Below are 22,462 nucleotides of genomic sequence, written 5' to 3' on the forward strand. Positions count from 1 at the left end.
CTCGTGTCGCTTAGCATAGTCATCCAGCTACCTCGGTGCAACCTTTTGGACATAAAAACACTATTGTGAGGTGTTCAGAATAGACTGGAAATGAGTGGAAATTAAGGTTATTGAGGTTAATAATAGCATTGGAGCAGAAAAACCCACAAATTCTGTGATTTTAGCTGTTTTTATGCTTTTTTTAAAAAAAATACAGATCCAAAACACAGAACCCAAAACACGGAAGGGTGGTTTTGGCAAAACCAATCCAGATCCAAAACACGAAGAAAGATCCAGATCCAAAACCAAAACACGAAAAGTGGCCGGTGCACACCCCTAATATATATATACAGTCAGGTGCATAAATATTGGGACATTGACAGATTTTTCATATTTTGGCCTCTATTCACCACCACAATGGCTTTGAAATGAAACAAACAAGATGTGCTTTAACTGCAGACTTTCAGATTTAATTTGAGGGTAATTACATCCAAATCAGGTGAACGGTTTAGGAATTACAACGGTTTCTATATGTGCCTCCCACTTTTTAAGGGGCCAAAAGTAATGGGACTATCAACACAAAGGCTATTTCATGGACAGGTGTGGGCTATTCCCTTGTTATTTCATTATCAATTAAGCAGGTAAAAGGTCTGGAGTTGATTCTAGGTGTGACATTTGCATTTGGAATCAGTTGCTGTCGACTCTCAATATGAGATCCAAAGAGCTGTCACTATCAGTGAAGCAAGCCATCATTAGGCTGAAAAATCAAAACAAACCCATCACCCATCAGAGAGATAGCAAAAACATTGGGTGTGGCCAAATCAACTGTTTGGAACATTCTTAAAAAGAAAGAACGCAACAGAGAGCTCAGCAGCACCAAAAGACCCGGAAGACCATGGAAAACAACTGTGGTGGATGACAGAAGAATTATTTCCCTGGTGAAGAAAAACCCCTTCACAACAGTTGGCCAAATCAAGAACACTCTCAAGGAGGTAGGTGTATATGTGTCAAAGTCAACAATCAAGAGAAGACATCAGAAGAGTGAATTTAGAGGGTTCACCACAAGATGTAAACCATTGGTGAGCCACAAACACAGGAAGACCAGATTAGAGTTTGCCAAACAACATCTAAAAAAGCCATTACAGTTCTGGAACAACATCCTATGGACAGATGAGACAAAGATCAACTTGTACCAGAGTGATGGGAAGAGAAGAGTATGGAGAAGGAAAGGAACTGCTCATGATCCAAAACATACCACCTCATCAGTGAAGCATGGTGGTGGTAGTGTCATGGCGTGGGCATGTATGGCTGCCAATGGTACTGGTTCCCTTATTTATTGATGATGTGACTGCTGACAAAAGCAGCAGAATGAATTCTGAAGTGTTTCGGGCAATATTATATGCTCATATTCAGTCAACTGCTTCAGAACTCATTGGACGGTGTTTCACAGTGCAGATGGACAATGACCCGAAGCATACTGCAAAAGCAACCAAAGAGTTTTTTAAGGCTAAAAAGTGGAATGTTATGCAATGGCCAAGTCAATCCCTTGACCTGAATCCGATTGAGCATGCATTTCACTTGATGAAGACAAAACTGAAGGAAAAATGCCCCAAGAACAAGCAGGAACTGAAGACATTTGCAGTAGAGGCCTGGCAGAGCATCACCAGGGATGAAACCCAGCGTCTGGTGATGTCTATGCGTTCCAGACTTCAGGCTGTAATTGCCTGCAAAGGATTTTCAACAAAGTATTAAAAAGTGAAAGTTAGATTTAGGATTGTTTAGTTTGTCCCATTACTTTTGGCCCCTTAAAAAGTGGGAGGCACATATAGAAACCGTTGTAATTCCTACACCGTTCACCTGATTTGGATGTAATTACCCTCAAATTAAATCTGAAAGTCTGCAGTTACAGCACATCTTGTTTGTTTCATTTCAAAGCCATTGTGGTGGTGAATAGAGGCCAAAATATGAAAATTCTGACAATGTCCCAATATTTATGCACCTGACTGTATATACACTGTACATAATGAGGATACCTAAACTGTGCTAGAGTTGTGGACTCTTGAATGAAAAAAGTGATATTTAGTCACCAATATACAATACTGTACAATTAAAATGTAGTTTATTATATTTTCGTATGAGCTGCTATACCCCAAAAGAGGCCCCTTGCCAGTAGGGATCAGTGTTTAAAATAGAACAGAAAAATGCTTGTTTTTAGGGAGGCACAACTGTGTGCTTTGGAGAGCTGCCGATTTTTGCGTCTGTGTAGATGTAGAAATACGTGTGTGTGTGTGTATATATATATATATATATATATATATTCAGTGTATTCATATATACTGTGTGTGTGTATATATATATATATGTATAAATATATATGTATATATAGCCGCTTTTAAGTCTCAGAGTGCCACTACTTTTCCGTGCTATATATATGTATATATAAATATATATGTGTATGTGTGTGTATATATAGATATATATATATATATATATATAATATAAATGAAAGCTTTTTTTTCAAAATTAATTTTCAAAATGCCCCGCCTGTTCAGATGCAGTTCTCAGGGCGTGTTTAAATTAGCCTCTGCGTCCTTGCTCGCAGCAGGAGGGCCCTCTGTCTCACTGTAGACACACTGTGCCTGGGGCACCTTAGACTTACTCAGAAGGCTAATGGCCGGATCTGCGTTTGATGTTTCCTGTTTTGTGTGTGAGTGGCAGATGTTAGATGCTTTCAGTGGGCGTCTCTAAGCACTGGATGGCAAGTGAGTCATTAGCATATTTTCACAATTGCGATCCATAAGAGATCGCAGTTGTGATTGCATTAGTGCATATTTAAATATGTACTATTTTGCAGATTGCATTAATGCATATTTACCTACTCTCTCGCACCCCCAGTAGAGTATCCGGATCTCCCGAAGGGAAGATATGAGCCGGGAATCGCGGCATAATTACGTGAAAGGAGGCTCCGTATGGAGGGGGGTTAATTTTGCAAAACCGTGTCATTTAGCCCAAAGGCCATAGAAACGCAGCCCCGCTCCCAAAATAGTCAGCTACGTCTTCTCTCCGGGCATCTCCCAGGCAGTAGATAATAATTGTCGGTAAGTGTGCAGTAGCGTGCATCCCTGAATCAGGACCTATATTCCCTACTACAATATATATATAAAATCAGTGGCGTAACTAAGGGGGGTTTAGCAGGGCGTGTGCCTTGGGCGCCGTAGGACTGGCGGGGTGGGGGTGGGGGGGCGCCGGCCACGGTACAGACCCGCCCTAGTTAGGCAGTGTAGCGCCGACTGCAGTGTGTGCGGTCAGCGCTACACATTTACAAAGGACCGGCGCTAGGCTTCCCTGCGCCCAGCGCCGGTCCTTTGCTGCACAGCCGAGACCTTCCCTCCCCCTGAGCGCTTACCCAATAGCGCCAGGAGGATGGTGGGAGGCGGGCAGTGTCAGGCTGTGCAGTAACAAACACATCGCCGCCAGTGCGGCAGCGATGTGTGTGTTAACCAGCAGCCAATGAGAGTCAGACAGACTCTCATTGGCTGCTGCTGCACACACATCACCGCCGCGCGGCAGCGATGTGTGTGTTAACCAGCAGCCAATGAGAGTCAGACAGACTCTCATTGACTGCTGAGCTCCCACTGCAAGAGCCGGCTCCCTTCGGGAGGACTGACGTGCGGCGCCGGGAGCAGTGGCTGGAGCTGGAGTGTGGATTCAGGTAAGTGTATTTTTTTTATTTTTTTTTTACTTGTGTTGTGTGTCTACACATCGGGGGGGGGGGCACCATTACAGGGGGGGAGCACTACTGGGGGCACCATTACTGGGGGGGACCACTACTGTGGGTGGGGCACTACTGGGGACTACAACTGGGGGGGGACTACTATTGAGGGCACTGCATCGGGAGGGGTGAACTACTACTGGGGGCACTATATAAGGGGCTTACTACTAGGAGACTACTACTGGGGGCACTAAATGTGGAGGAAAACTACAGGGGGCACTGTATAAGGGGCACTGGATAGGGGGGATCACTGCTGGGGGCCTGCATAAGGGGGACCACTACTGGGGGCATTGCATAAGGGTGGGGACTACTGGGGGCACTATATAAGGGGCTTACTACTAGGGGCACTGCATTGGGGGAACCACTAGGGGCACTAAATAGGGAGGTAAACTACAGGGGGCACTGGAAAGGGGGGATCACTGCTGGGGGCCTGCATAAGGGGGACCACTACTGGGGGCACTGCATAGGGGGGGCTACTGCTGGGGGCACTATATAAAGGAGCACTGCATAAGGGGGACCACTACTGTGGAGGCACTTCATAGGGGGGGCACTGCATAAGGGAGACCACTACTGGGGTACTGAATAAGGGGAACTAATGAGGGGCTGCATAAGGGGGATCACTACTGGGGGCATTGCATACTGGGGGTACTGTATAAGGGGAACTAATTGGGGGCTGCATAAGGGGACCACTAGTGGGGGTACTGTATAAGGGGCACTACTATGGGCCTGCATAAGAGGGACCACAACTGGGGACATTGCAAACTAGGGGTACTGTATAAGGGACACTAATGGGGTTAAGGTGCATATGGAAAGGAATGTTCAGAGTGACGATAAAGGGGTGTGTCATGTTGACACGCCCCATTTTTAAGTGGCCACGCCCATTTTTGTCGCGCGTGCTGAAGGTGGTGGGGGTGGTCTCCATATGTACATTTGTCCTGGGCTCCAAATAACCTAGTTACGCCACTGTATATAATATATATACATATACTCTAAAGTTAATGTTTTTGTCAGAATCCAATTAACCTACCAGTATATTTTTGGGTTGTGGGGGGGAACTAGAGGCCCTGGAATAAACCCACACAAATGCAAGGAGAATATACAAACTCCATGTTGTGGACGTGGTGGGATTTGAACTGAAGACTATTGTGCTGTGAGCAGGGCCGTAACTAGAGTTGTTTGATAGTTGCCCATACTTGCCTACCCTCCCAATTTGGTCGGGAGTCGCCCGCAAGCTGCCAACCCCTCCTGCCCCCCCTGCGAGGAGTGAGAATCCCCGGCAGCAGGGGGGCCTACGATGTGATTCACACTGAATCGCGTCATTTTGGCCCCACCCACTGCTTCACAATGCTGGTATTATCGGCATTGTGTAGCGGGGCAGGGCCAAAATGACGCAATCGTGTGGACACACCCCCGCTCCGCCCACGACAGCCTGCCACGCCCCCCGGTTTTGCCGATCTGGCTGCCCCCTGTCACAACCAGGGTTTCTCGGCATGGTGGTCGACGGGTATTACCTGTGAGGTCACTGTGGCGGGGGGCGTCTGGTGGTGGTGCTGGTGTGTTGCGAGGGGCATTGGCTGTGTGTGGCTCTGCGCGGGCATGCTGTCACGTTGGGCTGGTGAGGCCTGGTAGTGCTTCCGTTCCGTTTGGCATGGGCCCAGCCATCTTACCTCCGGCCATGTGCTTTGCTCGCCCAATCCTGGTTTGTCACATGCTCTCTTCTGGCCAGTCACGGCACAGCACTTGGTATTTAGAGAGGTTCAGAGCCTCACTTCATTGCCAGTGCAACGTGTTTCTCAGCATAGCTGAGAGAGAGTTCCCTGTGCTCACCACCTGTTACCTTTGAAACGCTACCTGCCTACTTTTAAACCTGCTTCAGTGTCTGCTCCTATTACCACCCCGGGTCCACAACAAAACCAGAACCCCACACCCCCTCCCGGAAGGGGCAGCCAGAATGACGGCATGTCTACCGCATCACAGGACGCAGGGCTCTGTGGGCAGCACTATGGCTGACCCATGGCCCTTGCTTCTGGCTAGCAGGCTGCCTGGAACAGCCAGTATTGCTGCGATAGTGCCGCCCGTAGCGTAGAACTCCTTTACTTGTATAATGCTCTCATACAAGTACTTTTTAATGGTTACTGAAATCCGTGACTTCAAATATCCCTATGATTTACAAGAGAATTCACACAATTGCAGCCACCCACAAGTTTTTAGTGATTTACTGTAGCTGCTAGATTTAAAGCGCCAATAATTTAAAAGACAAAATCAACCTGGTTTTGTCTTATAAATTATTGCCGATTTAAATCCAGTGGTTAAATAGCCGAGAACTCGCAGGTGACTTCAACCCTCAGGCATTTACATTTAGCCCACAGTGTTGGTACATTCTGAGTTGACGCATGTTCCAACTTTATATGCTGGGTGCATTATTAGATAAAGGTCCCTACATGGTTCTGCAGCTATAATCAGCACAGTGTAGGAGTTGTGTCAGGAAGAGCTGTGATTTCTTCCTTTCACTTTGCTCATTCTTATGAAATGTTTTTCTTTTAATGAGGACACACTCTTTTTCAGTATTTCTTATAAAAATATGGATAAGCTGCAATTTACTTTGTTAGGTCTATGCAATGTACTTTTTTTTCATGCTAATCGTCACAACAATTCTCACCTAGGCAGAACTTGTGTAAGTCAGTGGTTTTTATATTTTATAAGTTTAAGGGCTTGTATTCGTACTTTTTTTTTTAAATGTATTTATCAGATTGTGACATACTTACCTTCTTTGCAGGGCTCCTTTCTGGGAGCCACCAGAGAGGCCCTGCTGCTCTCATCTTCAGGGGGGCGGGACCAGACTATTGCCGACATTAAGCTAAGGCCCCTTACGCCAATTTTCCATGAACTGCGCATATTTAAATAAGGGGCGATGCCAAAATGACGCGATTCTCATAGAATTGTGTCATTAGGTCACGCCCCCTACTCGCGGACCCACCGGTCCGCAAGAAAATTCTCCTTACTCTGGCCAGTTCATCAGGAAGTGGGCAAAATGAGGGAGAAGTGCCTACCCTTCCGGGGGTGCGGGGGATTACCCAAAAAATCGGGAGCCTCCCGCGACTTCCGGGAAGGTAGGCATGTATGGTGTGCAGGCTAGCGCCTTTCCATCTCTTGCGTGCCTTCATCTAACAGAGCAAAATAGAAGTAGATTAAAAGCATACCCTTCCACCACATAACTGTGTCATCAGATAGCTCTAACTCCTACCTCAGCCATCTCTAACTTGCCTACTTCCTACACTCAGATCCCCTTCTACACACCCATGCCTCATGTCTTCTGTCTTTCCCCTCTCCCCTAGATTGTAAGCTGCTAAGAGCAGGGTCCTCGTCCCTACTGTCTCACAGCCCTCTTCTCAAGAACTTCAATGACAGCCTTCAGGGACCTATGTGTAACCAGCCAATGAGCTATATGTAAAGCGGCCTTTGATTGGCTGGCGGGCTGTTGGATTTCCCAAGGAGACCCGTCAGCTGGCATTCGCAAAGTATTGGTATGTGTGCCAACACATACCAATACTTGTCCTTATGGGTTCGGTTACTCGGTTTGTTATGTTGCCAAGACCCCTGGATGCTACGGAGAGCAGCGCGAGGATGGAGGTGAGTATAGGATCTTTATATCAGGTACTCCAAATGGATTTTACATGGGAGAAGTGGACTGACCAGCTGGCAAAGGTAAGTATATGTGAGTGAGGTAGGTAAGTGTGTAATAAAGTTTTACTTTAGACGGTGTGTGTACTATCTTTTTTTAACTATTTATTTGACAGTGGAGGTACGGGTGCTGGCCACTTGCTGGCACTTGTAGTTCCACAAGCACCAAAGGGCAGGCATGCTGGCACCTGTAGTTCCACTGTAAAATACAATAGTTTATAACTACTTAACACATTATTACCCCCGCACCCACAGCCCAGGGGTGCGTGGAAGAGCACCAGGCTTCAGCCCAAGCATGGGGTTTCGGGAGAGGGGGGACCCCTTCTTGGGGGGTCCCCACCTCCTCTGAAATCCCCAGCTTGGGCTGACTGGCTTGGGGTGTTAATGCTTTGGCCCTGGAGACCCGGTGATAGGGTCTCCTTGCTGTGGCATTACACACCGGTCGATTTGGGTCCAGTGCTGGTTTTAAATATAGGGGGACCCCTACGCATTTTTCCCCACTATATTTAAAACCAGCACTGGCCCTGCAGCCAGGTGCTGGTTCCTAAATTACGGGAGAATTCTACTTGTTTTGTTCCCCATAATTTTAGGAACCAGGCCTGGCTGAGCAGTCCGGGCTGGTTTTTGCTTTTGAGGGGGACCCTACATCACTTTTTTTAAAAAATAAAACACTTTAAATTAGGTACACAAATCACACTGCTCTGTGTATGTTTCTGCAAAACTCGCAGCTCAGGTGGTGGTCTATTTGAAACTTCAGTTTTTCTGCAAGTTTGCTACATTCTCACCCGAGATTGTAATCTCGATTCTTGGTAAATTCCCAAGTTGCATCTTTTTCATGAAAAGTACTTCAGAGTTTGGCCAATGGTGAGTTGATTCAAGTTTGCAATCTCACCTGAGTTTTCAGTGAAAAATTAAAACTCTCTCCCAAACTCACACGAGTTTGTCTTTAGTAAATTTGCGAGATAAAAAATATGCCTAAACTCACCCGAAATTGCAATCTCGACCAAACTCGAATCTTAGTAAATTTACCCCTTAGTACACTGCAGATTGCAAGTTCATTGAACTACTCTCCATGACAACCTGTACTGCCTTGATATATAGGTGGACCAACTTGAGCTAAGTGACAATTGGAAAACAGAGTGTCATGCTGAGCTATATTATATAAATCATGGCTTGACAAATCCCTGGTGCCAGGTTGCCATGGTGATGAAGATTTTAGTCCTGGTGACTAGGTTTCACAAGAGCCAGCCAGGTACATTACTAATAAAGCTAATAGTAAAAAAACAAAACAACAAACACTCCTCTGGAAGTGGTTACAGCACGCTTGTTAACTTTGCAGAACTCTGCAAAACATCAGGAGGCGGGGACGGACTGTAGACGTCATTAGGCCCCACCCCACCACAGAAAAATACCACAATTTGCAGGTCTGCAGGAGGGGGCGGGACTTAATTACGCAATTTGCATAATTTCAGCCCTGCTCCTCCCAGCGGACCCGTGAATATCTCATAAAATCTCCCCATGCTGCCCACTTCACTAGAAAGTGGGCGGAATGCGGGAGATCTGCCTACACTTTTGGGGGGATGTGGCTACCCAAAGAATCGGGAGTCTCCTGTGACTTCTGGGGGTGTAGGCAGGTATGGGTTACAACCTGGAGTGGGAGGAATGTTGCATGTTTGTCACATGAGGATGGAGGAGTGCACGCCCACCTGCCACATTCAATCAGTGTGGCTCCGCCTCCTTTGTTCTACCCGCGAAAGATACTGCCACCAAGTGTGTTCCCTAGCTGGAGTCCTGTACTTCTCTCCCCGCCGCTGCAGCACTGCTGGCACAATGAAGGATGAGTATGATCCCCTGGGAGTTGGACACTGCTGGTCCCAGAGCAGAAGCAGCTTGTTGATTGGATCCAGCAAAGGAGGGAAGGAGGGACTTCATAACAGAACACAATGCATGGTAATAATCTTTTCTGAAACAAATGTAGCAAGCTTTACACAGTGCATGCTGGATCCCTTGCTGGTCCTTAAATGAGCTGAGAGTCGGGCTGCTTTCACTGTTTTGTCTGAATGCTTTGTTTATATATTGACACCCTCCTCTAGTGATAGTGCCATGGTTGAGGTACTACTCTCTTCTCCAATTTCTTTTTCGGGTGGGAAGCTGTACTGTGTGGCATAATATGAATTTGGTTCCTACTATGTGGCATAATATCAATTTGGTGCATAAGGTGTGGCATAATATGTATTTGGGGCATACTTTGTAGCACAATATGAATTTGAATTTGGGGCACACTGTGTGGCATAATGTGAATTTGGGGCATAGAATGTGTCATAATATGAATTTGGGACATACAATGTGGCATAATATGAATTTGGGGCATACTGTGTGGCATAATATAAATTTGGGACATACAATGTGGCCTAATATGAATTTGAGGCATTCTGTGTGGCTTTAACAATCCAGGAATTGCAGCATTGTATAGTGGGAGTCGGGCCATGATAATACAATCATACTATCCACCTGGCTGTTCCCTCCTTTGGACCCTCCCGGAGACCCCTGCTGAGATGGTGAAAGAATATTGATCCATCTGTATAACACAGTAGAATTCCCCTTGCATTCAGTTCTTGTTATTGTAATGTAGTTATATAAAGAGCCATTTTTATTCTACTCAGTGGCGTAACATGACGTCTCTCCCATCACCCACTGCAGGAGCCGGAAAGTGGAGCTCATGAGTGAGCTCCGGCCATGGATGCAGCAGCTAATGAGAGTCTGTCTGACTCTCATGGCTGCCAAAACAAACACACTGCCACCAGGTAGTAGGAGTGCATCGGCGGCTGTGTTTGTTACTGTGTAGTGCGGTCCGCACTACACTGACTTGAAACCAGTGTCCTGAACCGCGGGCAGCGGTGCCAACAATCCCACGCCGCCCAGAGCACGTGCCCTGGTCGACCTCCACCTAGATACGCTGCTGATTCTACTTCACCATATTGTTCTACTAGGACGACTGTATGTGGCAACATGCTCACACAAAACCTCCACTAGCATTACAATACATTAACAAACTGGCATCAGTGGTAGAGAATCGTGCTCATCAGAGTTTGCAAAAGTTATTTGCAGAGTTATTTTGAGCATAACACTGGACCCAAAGAGATGGTGAAAGTTGAGTTTTGTTGAAAAAGGCTGTTACTGGGCATATAAGAAAAATTGGAAGAATGCTCCCATACCAAGTATTACATTAGTACTTCCAAGTCCTAAATTAATCAAAGAGACATTGGTGCGAGTCTAGCACAGAAGAATTTGGGCTATATTTACAAAGCAGCAGCTTTTGTAAGCCACCGCTTCTCGGCGGATAGCAGCTGAAAAATTTAAGGCGGCACCCTTATTCAGTGTAAAGCATGCCGGGCTTTATACTGAATGTGAGTGCTGCTTTAAATTTTCAACTACAACCCGCCAAGAAGCGTTCTTCGTAAGTATAGCCCTTACAGTGGGTGTTGGTTTGACTTTTTTAGTTCCTGACAACAGTTTGTATAGTTCAATATCTGTTTTAATTATTTTTTTCTTATTGTATATTTATTATACTTGCCTACATTTAAGGACCCTGCTCCGGGAGGTCCTGGGGGGGAGGTACAGTGATAAGTGTGTAAAGGGGTAAGTGTGTAAGTGAACAGAGTGTGGTAGTATGCAATGCGTACTGCGGAAAAATGTAGCAATTTGCAATTGGTGTGTGTGGAAAGGGGGGAAGTAATGATGCAAATTTCATTGGGAAGTGGGCGGGATTTTGTAGGATAGACTACTTTCCCGGGAGTCTTGGAGAACTCCCTAAATTTGAGAGCCTCCTGTACATTCCAGGAAAGTAGGTAAATATCATATTTTATGTATTGATCTGTTGGTTGTGGTGAGTTCCTGGAGGCAGTATATACTGTAACTGGCCAATGTCGGACTGGGGAATGCAGGTCCCACCAGGGAATGCAGTGATAGGGGACTAAGCTTAAAGGGTGTGGCCAGCCACAGGAGTGGGTGTGGCCAACCACCACAGGTGGATTTGGCCAACTATTAGACAGAACATGCAAAGGACAAGGTCCCTTTAAAAAGGAGGGTACAGGGATGGGTCAGGAGGGCTAATCTTGGTGTAGTTTCCATAGAAAAACCAAGCACCCAAGTTCATCCATGATTCTACTCCACCACGTTAATGACACCTAGAAGAGGGGATGGGGCCCTCAGGCAGTGGGGCCCACCAGGGATTTCCCCTGTACACCTGTGGCCCAATCCGTCTGTGTAACTGGCCCATCTGGATACCTTGGTAACCTCCATGCCTGTTGACAGAGAAGAGGCAGTGTACCTTCTCTTGCATGGCATGTGCATCTGACAGCTGCCAGTCAAAGCAAGGAGGCTGCTAGCTGCCAATATGAGTGGGGTGAGTTTTGTAACTGTACTGTAGTGACATCAAGTGAGATGAAACCAAACTAGTCCTAGAAACAGTTTAGGGGCAGCAAGCCCACACTAGGAGAAGGGACTGCTGAGCTGATAGATGTCAGTGGGCCTGGTGTCATATATCTATGGGACTCCAAGGTGCCTAACAGCTCTAGATTCATAAATTTGATTTCCAACCAGGGACCTATCTATGTGGAGTTTGAATATTTTCTCCATATTTGCGTGGGTTTCCTCCCGGGTCTCTGGTTTCCTCACACTCTCCAAAAGCATACTGCTAGGTTTATTGGCTCCTGACATAGTCAACTTTAGTGTGTGTGGTGGCACATATAAATAAAAAATAATATCAAAATGTTATCATTTAAGATCTAGAATTTCCCTTATTAAGTGTTAGTCTTGAATGTTATTATGTGGTTCTAGCTTTGATTTTCAAAGTGAACTCTTCATGCCCCAGTCTAACACTGTAAGTAGATGTGTTTGGGAAAACAAAGTCATAAGTACATTATTTCTTTATAAACAGACAGACAACAACATGTTGTCCATCGGCCACACAAGTGGCTTTCTGGTGCCAAAAGGGACATGCACATTATTATGGAGAAGCGGCCAGTCACATAATGAGTCCAAAGCTGACTCAAGATGTTTTCACAGAGCACAAACACTAGGTTACCCCATAACTGGCTAGACATGCCATTGTGTACAGGGCCATCATGAAAACTGGCAGGCCAAAGTACTTTTATGGGGTGTGGCCAAGGCTGTGGTTATGCCAAATTGTTAATATCCAGCCATATGGTAATACTTTGCCACCATTGCACTGCTGGAAGGGGTGTGGTCACATCAACGTAGGGGCTTTGTTGTGCCTCCTTGGCACCCCTATGTGAGAAGGTATCCGTCTGCATTAACAGACTAACCTACAACATAGACTATGGGCCATATTCAATTTGGAGCAAAAAGCCGTTTTCTACTAAAAAAAATTTGCCGATGACGTAATTTTCGCCGATTTCATTCATACCCGTATTCAATTTCAGCGTCTTTTCGGCTGCGCGATAATGCAATGCAATGTAATAGGCAAAAAGTTTCGCCTATGAATACCTGGCGGAAAACAGTGCAGAATTGGGGTTTAGGGGTGCAAACTTGCGGGGACCACCCTAATTCCCTTATTACATTCCCCCTTGATGCTAACTGCGTAAAAAAACGCAAGCAAATTCAAAAACTAGCGAAATAGCCTCTGGGGGGGGGGGTCTGGAAGTATGGGGGAGGTTTCTTTTTTTATTGCAGGTGTTTGCTGAAGGGGCGTTTTTTTGTGCACTTTAAAGCTTTATTTTAATGACTTTTAACTATGCTTGCACCCATTTTCATGTACCCCAAATTTGATGGGACTACTTATTTTGCAAAAATCTATTCTTCATCACTTGTTCAATGACGCAAAATAGTGCATATTGACACCATTTAAAACCCCCAAATACCTTTAGCAGAGCATTTTTAGGGGGGGTTTTAGGCTGATTTCCCCAAAACTGCTAGAACTGTTCGCCGATTTCCAATTCACCGGGTCCCGTTTTCGCACATTTGCAATTGAAAACAGGGATACGCGTGGACGCGCGCGATACTTTTTTGCCGGCACCAATGACGGACTCAGACTTTTCGCTCCAAATTGAATACGGCCTTATGTGGGGAGAGTGCTTTCAGTCACAAATTAGCAGACCAAGGAAGGTAAATTAGCCTGGTCAAAAGGTATGGATCTGTAGGTAGCCCCATAGTCACAATGTAGCTCCCACTTGCCTTGTCAGTAACAATAACTCCTGAGTCTGACATAGATTTGGGAAAACCTTAGGTAATGGTAATATATATTGAGTTTCTCCCAGAATTATGACAGAAACAATTCGGGCGTCGGGGGTGACCACCCACAGCTATTGCGAGCGGCCAGGATGATGGTCGCGATGGTCAAGACCATCGCGACCATCGGGCTTGCGACGAGACCCTTGTGGTAGGGTCTCGTGGCCGCAAGCCCCAGAGAGCTTCTGGCTCTAATAGAGCCGGAAGCTCTCCAACTGACATCACTGGTGATGTCAGTGGGGCCGCGCAGGCGTTCGCATGGGAACGCCTCCGTTTGTGAAGCCACCCCCACGCCATGCCTCCAAAACGGTGCAAGCTGTCGATCAAAATCGACAGCCGCCCCCTTTTGGTGCGAGACCCGGAGTGACGGAGCGCCCGTCGCTAGCCGGGTCTTGCGCATGCGCAGTGGCCTAACATCGACCCGCTCGCGAGCGCATAGCGCTTGCGAGCGGGTCTGAATCAGGCCCTAAGTGCCCAGAAAGTATATTGGACGCTTTGTGCCCCAGAGCTATAGATAATTAATGTGATGGTACATAATATGCAAATGCAATTACTAGCATTTCCTATTTTCCAGAAAGTACATACAAGAGACATTTTTCCTCTCTCTTTATCTGACAAGTCAATGCACCATGCATGTTCCTAGTCACATTCTTCAAACAGTTAAATGTATTGTCATTTTACATGACATTTCCATTAGTCTATCTTCTACAACTGGTTGCCAGTTTTCTGCAAATTATAAATAGATTCTGTCTGCCGCTCAACTAGCTCATTTTTGTAGCACATAACAAATAACAGTATTTACAGTCAGTCATTTAGTGTTTCACAATCCAAAGGTAAAATGTTCTGCCTCAGCGTAAAAATTGTGAATTAGCTAGCTGTAAAATGTAGTAATTGAAAAATATTTTTGCAGAAAAGTAACATTCTCACTAAACATCATTTGTTCAGTGTTGGACTGAATGCAAATTAAAATTACCCTGCCATTCACATGACTGAAATGAAGAAGGGAGAGGAGTGCTCTGCTGATTTTATTCTCTTTTACAGAGTGCTTATAAAATAGGTTCTATAAAAGGAATGGGCATGTAATGCCGGCAGATGAAATACTGATGCCGGAAGCCCAAACGCTCTACATCCCAGCTGGGGCAGGTAAGTACCCTAACCCTCCCCTGTCCCCCCCCCAACCCTAACCCTCCCTTAGTGGTACCTAACCCTAACCTCCCCCCCAGTGGTGCCTAACCCTATCCTCTTATCCTCTCCCTTGTGGTGCCTAACCCTAACCCCCCCACCCTTCCCGCACCCTAAACCTAACCATCCTCAGTGGGCACCTAACCCTAATCTTGCCCGGGGGTCCCTAAATCTCCCCCCCCATCATGGCTAACATACCCCGCTTACATTCGTTCGACATGGCGGCTGTCGGGATCTCGGCATCGGGCTAAGGATAGGTGTTGGGATTTAGACGTCTATCTTTAATCCCAAGTCAGGCTTTCTGCTCGGGATTCTGGACGCCGGTAAATTAACTACATCCCCTATAAAAGTACGTACAGAAATAGAAATAACAGAGAGTGTTAACATTTTACAAAGAATAGGGGTTTATAGCAGTGATAAGCATTCTCAGGGGCGGATTGGGAACTTAAAGGGCTTGATCCAATTAAGTGCAAGCTATTTGCGCCCATGAGTAAATGCAGCTGTATGCAGGGCCGTTGGGAGAGGGGAAGCGGGTGCTAATTACCCAGGCTTGTTGGAGGGGCCCGGCGGGATCCGGGTCTGATGCCGCCTCCCCTCCCTCTTTCCTGTCAGCAGCCCAGCACACGCTGCTGTGTTCTGGGCTGCAGTGAGTGATTGTTCGCTGTTGTTCAACAGCAGCAGTCTCCTCTGACTGTGGGGGGTGGTCACATGATTAGGCCACGCCCCCTCCCCAGGGGCGGCTCTTAATGGCCCAGCTGTATGTTGCACTTACGGTACCTCCAGATGTGCACATTTTTGTTTGCAGACCCGTAGGGCTGCTTACATATATGTGCATTGCAACGGCAATTTGCCCCCTTCGCACCTAGGGCTCGATTCAGACCCGCTCGCTAGATGCGTTCGCACGCAGCAAAAGTATGCAAATCTGCAATCGCAAGGAAAGGCAATTGCACGTCCACTATGTCTTAGCGAGCGATCGCTTTGTGTAAGCGGACGCCCACCAGCCTGTCTTAAGATGCCCACTTTCCACGTCATGTCCAGGAAGTGTATGCAACCATCGGTAACATCGAGTACCATCAGAAGCAATTGCAGCACTTGTGGCTGACCATACCCTACCGCAAGCACTGCGAGTGATTCAATGTGATTTTCAACCATGTGACATGCACTATTACGCTGCGTCTTAATTATGCACACCTCTGAATCGGCATTGAGACGCTCAGGCACGCCTGCGTTCGTACCGCCACTCCCCCTGTTTTCATACACCATCCCGTCACCACCCACAAACAGCTTGTCCTGTCACTCTACCTAGCGAGCTGTCTATGCAGAGCGAGCGAACGCTTCCCGATCACATGGACTGGTTCGCGGACGTGCACTGCGATGCATACGCATGCTCAGATTGCCAAAATCAGCTGGATGCGTGCGAACGCAGCCTAGCGAGCGGGTCTGAATCGGGTCCCTAATTCGAGTGCAAAGTGGCCTTGGATGAATTTCAAAAAGTGACCCATGTAGGCAGGACCAAATAAAGTGTTGACATGGCCAACACAAACATAGGCAGAGTTACACCTAGCTACTTTGCAAAACAGAGCATGTAACCGCCATACAAGGATGAGAATATTAATTTGATTGCCAAACAGTACAGAGAACATCACAGTGACCGCCATGTAGATTAATAATTTGAAGTATACCAAGTGCATGAGAAACAAAGGGGATGAATGCACACCTGCAGCAGTAGATAAAAAGGTATTGCCAACCTTAAAAAACAACAGTAATCATAAGCACAATACTGTACTGGTGTGCATTAACCACTTAACTGACAAATTCTTTTTCCAAAAACCGCTCCGAAATTGTCGGTTTTTTATTTTTATTGAATTTGGTCAAGAAGATCTTATTAAATCTTTTCCAGCACGATTTTATAAAAATGTTTTACAAAAATTACACATAGTATACCATAAAAATAGCAATTTTTATGGTACACTGTTGTGATGGCCATTGACAACTCTACCATCGGTGGCCAATGAGTTCAACCATCGATAGAAACTATTGATGGTTTGAGACCGCAGCCACTGATGTTTCCTTAACATCAATTGGTGGCTGCCACAGTTGGTGCAGCAACGGTGCCCATCAGTGATGGAAAAAAAACACTTGTCATAGACTATCGATGGTTTGCAAATCATCGATGGTCTGTGGCCATCCGTAGTATATATGTGTATATACATATATAAATACATACGTATATATATATATGTGTGTGTGTGTGTAACTGTGTGTATATGTGTATATATATATATATATATATATATATATATATATACACACACACATATATGTATTTACATATATACAGTATATATACAGATATATATATATATGTGTGTATATATGTAACACTGGCCAAGGACCGAGGCGGAGCTTGAATGCATAATACATATATATATATATATATATATATACCAATATATATATGTATATATATACACGCACACATAAACACACATATTATATATATATATATGTGTGTATATATATATATGTATGTGTGTGTATAATATATATATATATATATCTGTGTATATATATATATGTATGTATGTATGTAACACTGTCCGAGGACAAAGGGGGAGCTTGAATGGGAGGGATGGGATATGGGTGCCGCCGACTATAGTCAGCAGCACCGGGGACAAAGATCAGCCGTCCGGATCGGAGACGACGCAGTGGTGGGAGGAGCGGGGGACACAAACCAGCGGCCGCCCGTGTGGCCAACCTGACACAGTGCCGCGGGAACGGCTGGGGACATGCAGATTAGCTGCGCAGATGAGGGCTGGCCAAGCGGACGCAGTGCCGTGAGGATGGCCGGCACACAGATCCGCAGCCACCCAGATTAGAAGGGGTGGCCACTTTCCAAGCAGCCACTGCGTGGGGAGGAATGCCGGGTTGAGAGGGGTGGCCAAGCCACCGCAGCGCTGGGAGGAGCCAGCTGGGAAGACGACGGCCAGAACATGGATCAACCACCGGATGAGAGGGGTGGACGGGCCGCTGCAGAGCCGCATGGAGGGGGTTGACCACACAAGGTAAGCAGGCAGCCGCGCTGGATGGGGAAGATGCGGCACTGGCTACCCGATCACTGCTGGCCACAGTGATCGGGACACAGCATCAACCACTACGTCTATGGAACCCTTGTAGCCGTGCAGGGGGGCATGCCGCAGGTCCCGATCACTGTGGCCAGCAGTGATTGGGACATTGTAGACGGACAGCCACGGGTGCAGAGGGACCGTGAGGTCCCTTTGATGTAGGCGGCTTTGGGAAGACTAGCAGCCGCCTAGTGGGCACTTCTGACTAGTCGTATCAGATACGACCATGTCAGGGAAAGCCCAGCCTGGTGCAGTCGTATCTGATACGACCGTGCCAGGCAAGTGGTTAAACATTCCAAATCATAATTAATTCATTATGTAATAGTCATGTAGATTAGACAGCATCACAGTGAGTGCCACACAGGTCTTACTGAAGTCCAGTGACCACCATATATTACAGACAGCATAACAGTGACCACCATAGAGCACAGACAGCATCCCAGTCACCCCTATACAGTACTGACTGCTTTCCTGGGTCATACAGATGGAGTCTGGAGACTGTGCAGGCTGCATGTAGCCCCATGATTTGAAGCCTACCGCCTTGTTCTTTTAGTTCTGACACAGCTTGGAGGTATGCTTTGGGTCGTTATCTTGCTATAGGATAAAATTTTGATCATCTAGACATAGACCCAACAGTATTGCATGGCTCAAAATGCTGTAACATACTAGTGGCATTCTTTCTACAATGGAAATAAAATATTGTTCAGGAAGTTCTTCCCATGCTGTTGCAGAAGTTCCCACAAATGTGTTGCACTTGTACAATAGGTTGGTTTGCTTTCATCCTTCCATCCTGTTCATCCCAAAACAGCTTGAAGTCTGGAGACTTTGCTTGTCATTTGATGATTTTAAGCCTACTGTCTTGTTTTTTTCCTCAAAGGTAGTTCTGTCTGGGGTACATTTTGCGTTATTATTATCTTGCTGTAGAATGAACCCCTGACTAACTAGTCATAGACCAGAGGGTGTTGCATGGAGCAGACACCCTGTGTGATGGTCCAAAGATTTCAAATTTTGATTCATCTGTCCATAAGACCTTCTTCCAGTCTTCAGTAGTCCACCGGTGGTGCTTCATGGCCCAGGCAAACCTCTTCTTCTCATCTTGCCATATTAACAATGGTTTTCTTATTGTCACTCACCCTGTCAAACCTACTATACAGCTCAAAGTTTTCTCTTCACAGATTAAACTGAGACTTGCTTACTTCGACCACTGTGCTTGAAGCTGTTGTCCTGGCAGCTGCCTATTATGCAAGTTGTTGACTATCAGAAATGTGTTTCTGATTTTGTTGCAGCTTTGGGCCTTCCAGACATCTTCTAGCCAGTGTTTCCTCCAGTTTACAAGGGTCTTTTAATAGTGTAGGAAACATAACTCTCTGAGACCTTGGCTTTCTTTGCAATTCCTGTAAAAGAAAGACCTACACTTTTAAGAGTTATTGGGCTCTATTTACTACAATTCGCATTAAAATGCAGATTGTAGTGTGATATTTCCGACTGAATTCGCATTGCGATTTCAGGCAATATCACAGGGGATTTATTAAAAATCCCTAGCACGGACAGAGCTTGCGATAAAGCTCTGTCCTTGCGAATCCCCCCCGCTGCCTTATCACTGTATTTTTCGGAAAAAATACAGTGACAAGGTTCCGCGCATGCACCAACCAGCCGCCGCTAACCTCCCCTGCTGCCGCCCCTCCCGTGACCCCCCCTTACTTTTATTTACCTCCGGTCAGCTCAGCTGCTTCATTACTTTTACTTACCTCCGGTCAGGTCAGCTGCTCCGGGGCTTCTGTCAGCTGGTCTACCATCCTGCACTGTGACCCGCTCAGCTGTTTAATGCAGCAGCTGACCAGGGTCACAGTACAGGAACTGGGAACCAGCTGACCGGAGGGAGGACATCATCGGAGCACTGATCACCGGCCCTGGACTCAGGTAAGTTTTTTTTTTATTACTATTTTTTTTTCAGTGATCAGCTTGTCTGTTTAGATCACACATCTGTTCACTGGGGCCGGCTCTTGGCTCTGCTCTGCCTGTTAGAGGTAACTGGGGGAAAGCTTCCCCGGGTATTTTTTCACATTTTATTTTTAGTATATCTCAGGCAGATCACATTTTCCATTACAATTATGGGAAATGCGATCTCTTTACTAAAAATATGTGATAATTAGGGCTTGGAGCAGAATTGCCCTATAGTAAATTTAGGTGAAACTAAAACAATTTGAAAACACTGTGAAAACACCCTTTTTCACTTTATATTAGTAAAAATAATGTTAATAAATAGAGCCCAAAATGACCTGGTTGAATTCCGTTGTTAATTGTCTTTTTCTTGCCATTATGATAGCAATACTTACTGCAGTGCAATACTGTCCAAACAATGCTCCACAGGGTGTATTAACAGTCTGCTCTGACACTGCTTTTATACAGACAGGGGTTTTGAAATCAAGTAATCAACAGAAGTTGGGACACCACTAGAAATTGATTTAATCAACTTTCAAGGCTTAATTTGCTACCACTACTGCAGGACAGCTGTCATTTGTTAACCCACTACTGGTTCCCAGGGGCGTAACTAGAACTTTGTGGGCCCCATAGCAACATTTTTAAGGGGCCTCACCAACTCAGGTCTCAATCAGAGTGTGTATATATATATATATATATATATATAGATAGATAGATAGATAGATAGATAGATAGATATATCTATATATCTATCAGTTACTGCAAAAAATCAGTTACTGCAATTAGCATGTTAGCCAAGCAGCTTAGCATCCTGAGTGGATTTGCATGACTATCAATTGGATGAGAATGCTTCTTGCTCAAGTCATAGAGATGTCCCTGACAGCATATTTAAGGAAAGAGAACCTGCCATAGAGATTACAGGTAGGACCGGTGCAAGGTTTTTTGGCACCATAGGCAAGCCTTCTGCATACTGCCTCACCATCCCCCCACCACAAAAACACACACACAACACTCACCGCCTGTAAAACTGCCAGTGCCAGCTACAATTAGTTTTGAAAGTTACATACAGAGATTTTTTCTATTATTATTATTATTATTATTATTATTATTATTATTATGTTCTGCCCTAAGGCATACCCCTCTGCTACTGGTATATATTTGGGATGTAGTGAATTTACCTACGATCGGGATGCCGGCTGTTGAAATACTGGTGCCGGGATCCCGACCCGTGGGCAGAACACGGGCGCCGTAATCCCGACTTCAGTTAATATGACAACGCCGGAATCCCAACCGGCAGCATCCCAATCGTAAGTATAGCAGGTCGGGTTAACTGTTAGCCACGGGGGCTGGGAGGGTTAGGTATAGGCTCCACGGGGGGGGCAGGGATAGGCTGCGGGGGTGGGTGGGAGGTTAGGGTTATACACCCCCGAGGGTGGGTTAGGGCTTGGCTCCACTGGGTTTTAGGTTTAGGCACTAACCGGAAGGGTTAGGGTGGCGGGGTAGGGAAGATTAGGGTTAGGATGCAGGAAGGGAGGTTTAGGGGGTGATGAGGGAGGGTTACGATACTTACTTAGCCCGTCAAGATTCTGAGCATTTGGATGCCGCCGTCGGTATTTTGACAGCTGGCATCCTGACTTCCAGTCTCCCATACCCAACCCATATATTTAACCAGTTCCACACACAACAGACATTGTTAATATATATACTACAGCAAAAGCACAGCAGTACTTTTACTAATTTACTATCATGAAAACTCCCTATTCCTCGTCTCTGAGAGGAGGAGCTATGGAAACGATAGCGGAGGCTAGGGGGCGGACACCACAGAGGATGAAAGCAAGCACACATCAAAGCTGATGACAGGCAGCTGGGCAGATGCGGTGGGGAGAGAGGTGATCAGCGTGCAGCACTGCCGGTGCACACAGTCACAGTGACTGACAGTAGTGGCTGCAGCTGGCTAGACCAGCGCCACGGCCGCCGCTAGACAATCACCACAGACACAGCATGCAATGTTATGTGTGTTACATTTATCAGCCGCATGCAGCGCCCTCCAGTGGCCGGCGCCCCTAGGCAGCTGCCTAATAGTAGAGCCAGCCCTGATTACAGGTCCTCTTTTAAGACTTTAAGAGGGGTATTCAATATGAAACGTTAACTTCACTGTCGAAGTTAACGTTTCATATCGGAGTTTTTTCCTGCGTTAAAGTCTGGTGCGCACTCCCGCTTATCCCCGTATTCAATATAAAATTAACGAAAACGGGAAACTCCGAAGTTGGATTTGCATAAAGTTATGAATTTTTCCTTAAAATAATTGTAAGACCCCCCTAAAGTTGTAAAAACGTGGGGGAACACTATGGGTACCCCCGTTTTAGCCTTTAATTGAAAGTCGGGGATTTAAATAGCCGCAGCAGGTGTTTTTTTCCCGACATTGAAGAAGTGATGCAGAAGAGAACTTAGGTTATTTTTTTCGTTTTTTAAAGTGGTCCCATCAAATTTGGGGTACATGAAAATGGGTACTAGCATATTTTGATGTCCCTAA

The 22,462-nt window shown here is 46.0% G+C and overlaps 1 protein-coding gene across 1 annotated transcript in view; it reads left to right on the forward strand.

Moving 5' to 3' along the window:
- AGBL4 (AGBL carboxypeptidase 4) overlaps positions 1-22,462 on the forward strand; it is a 2,679,639-nt gene that overhangs the window by 157,515 nt on the left and 2,499,662 nt on the right. The gene's annotated exons all lie outside the window — the stretch shown is intronic.

The sequence above is a fragment of the Taudactylus pleione genome, unplaced genomic scaffold (assembly GCF_031769625.1).
Source record: "Taudactylus pleione unplaced genomic scaffold, aTauple2 ptg000230l, whole genome shotgun sequence".
In the NCBI taxonomy this organism is placed as follows: domain Eukaryota; kingdom Metazoa; phylum Chordata; class Amphibia; order Anura; family Myobatrachidae; genus Taudactylus; species Taudactylus pleione.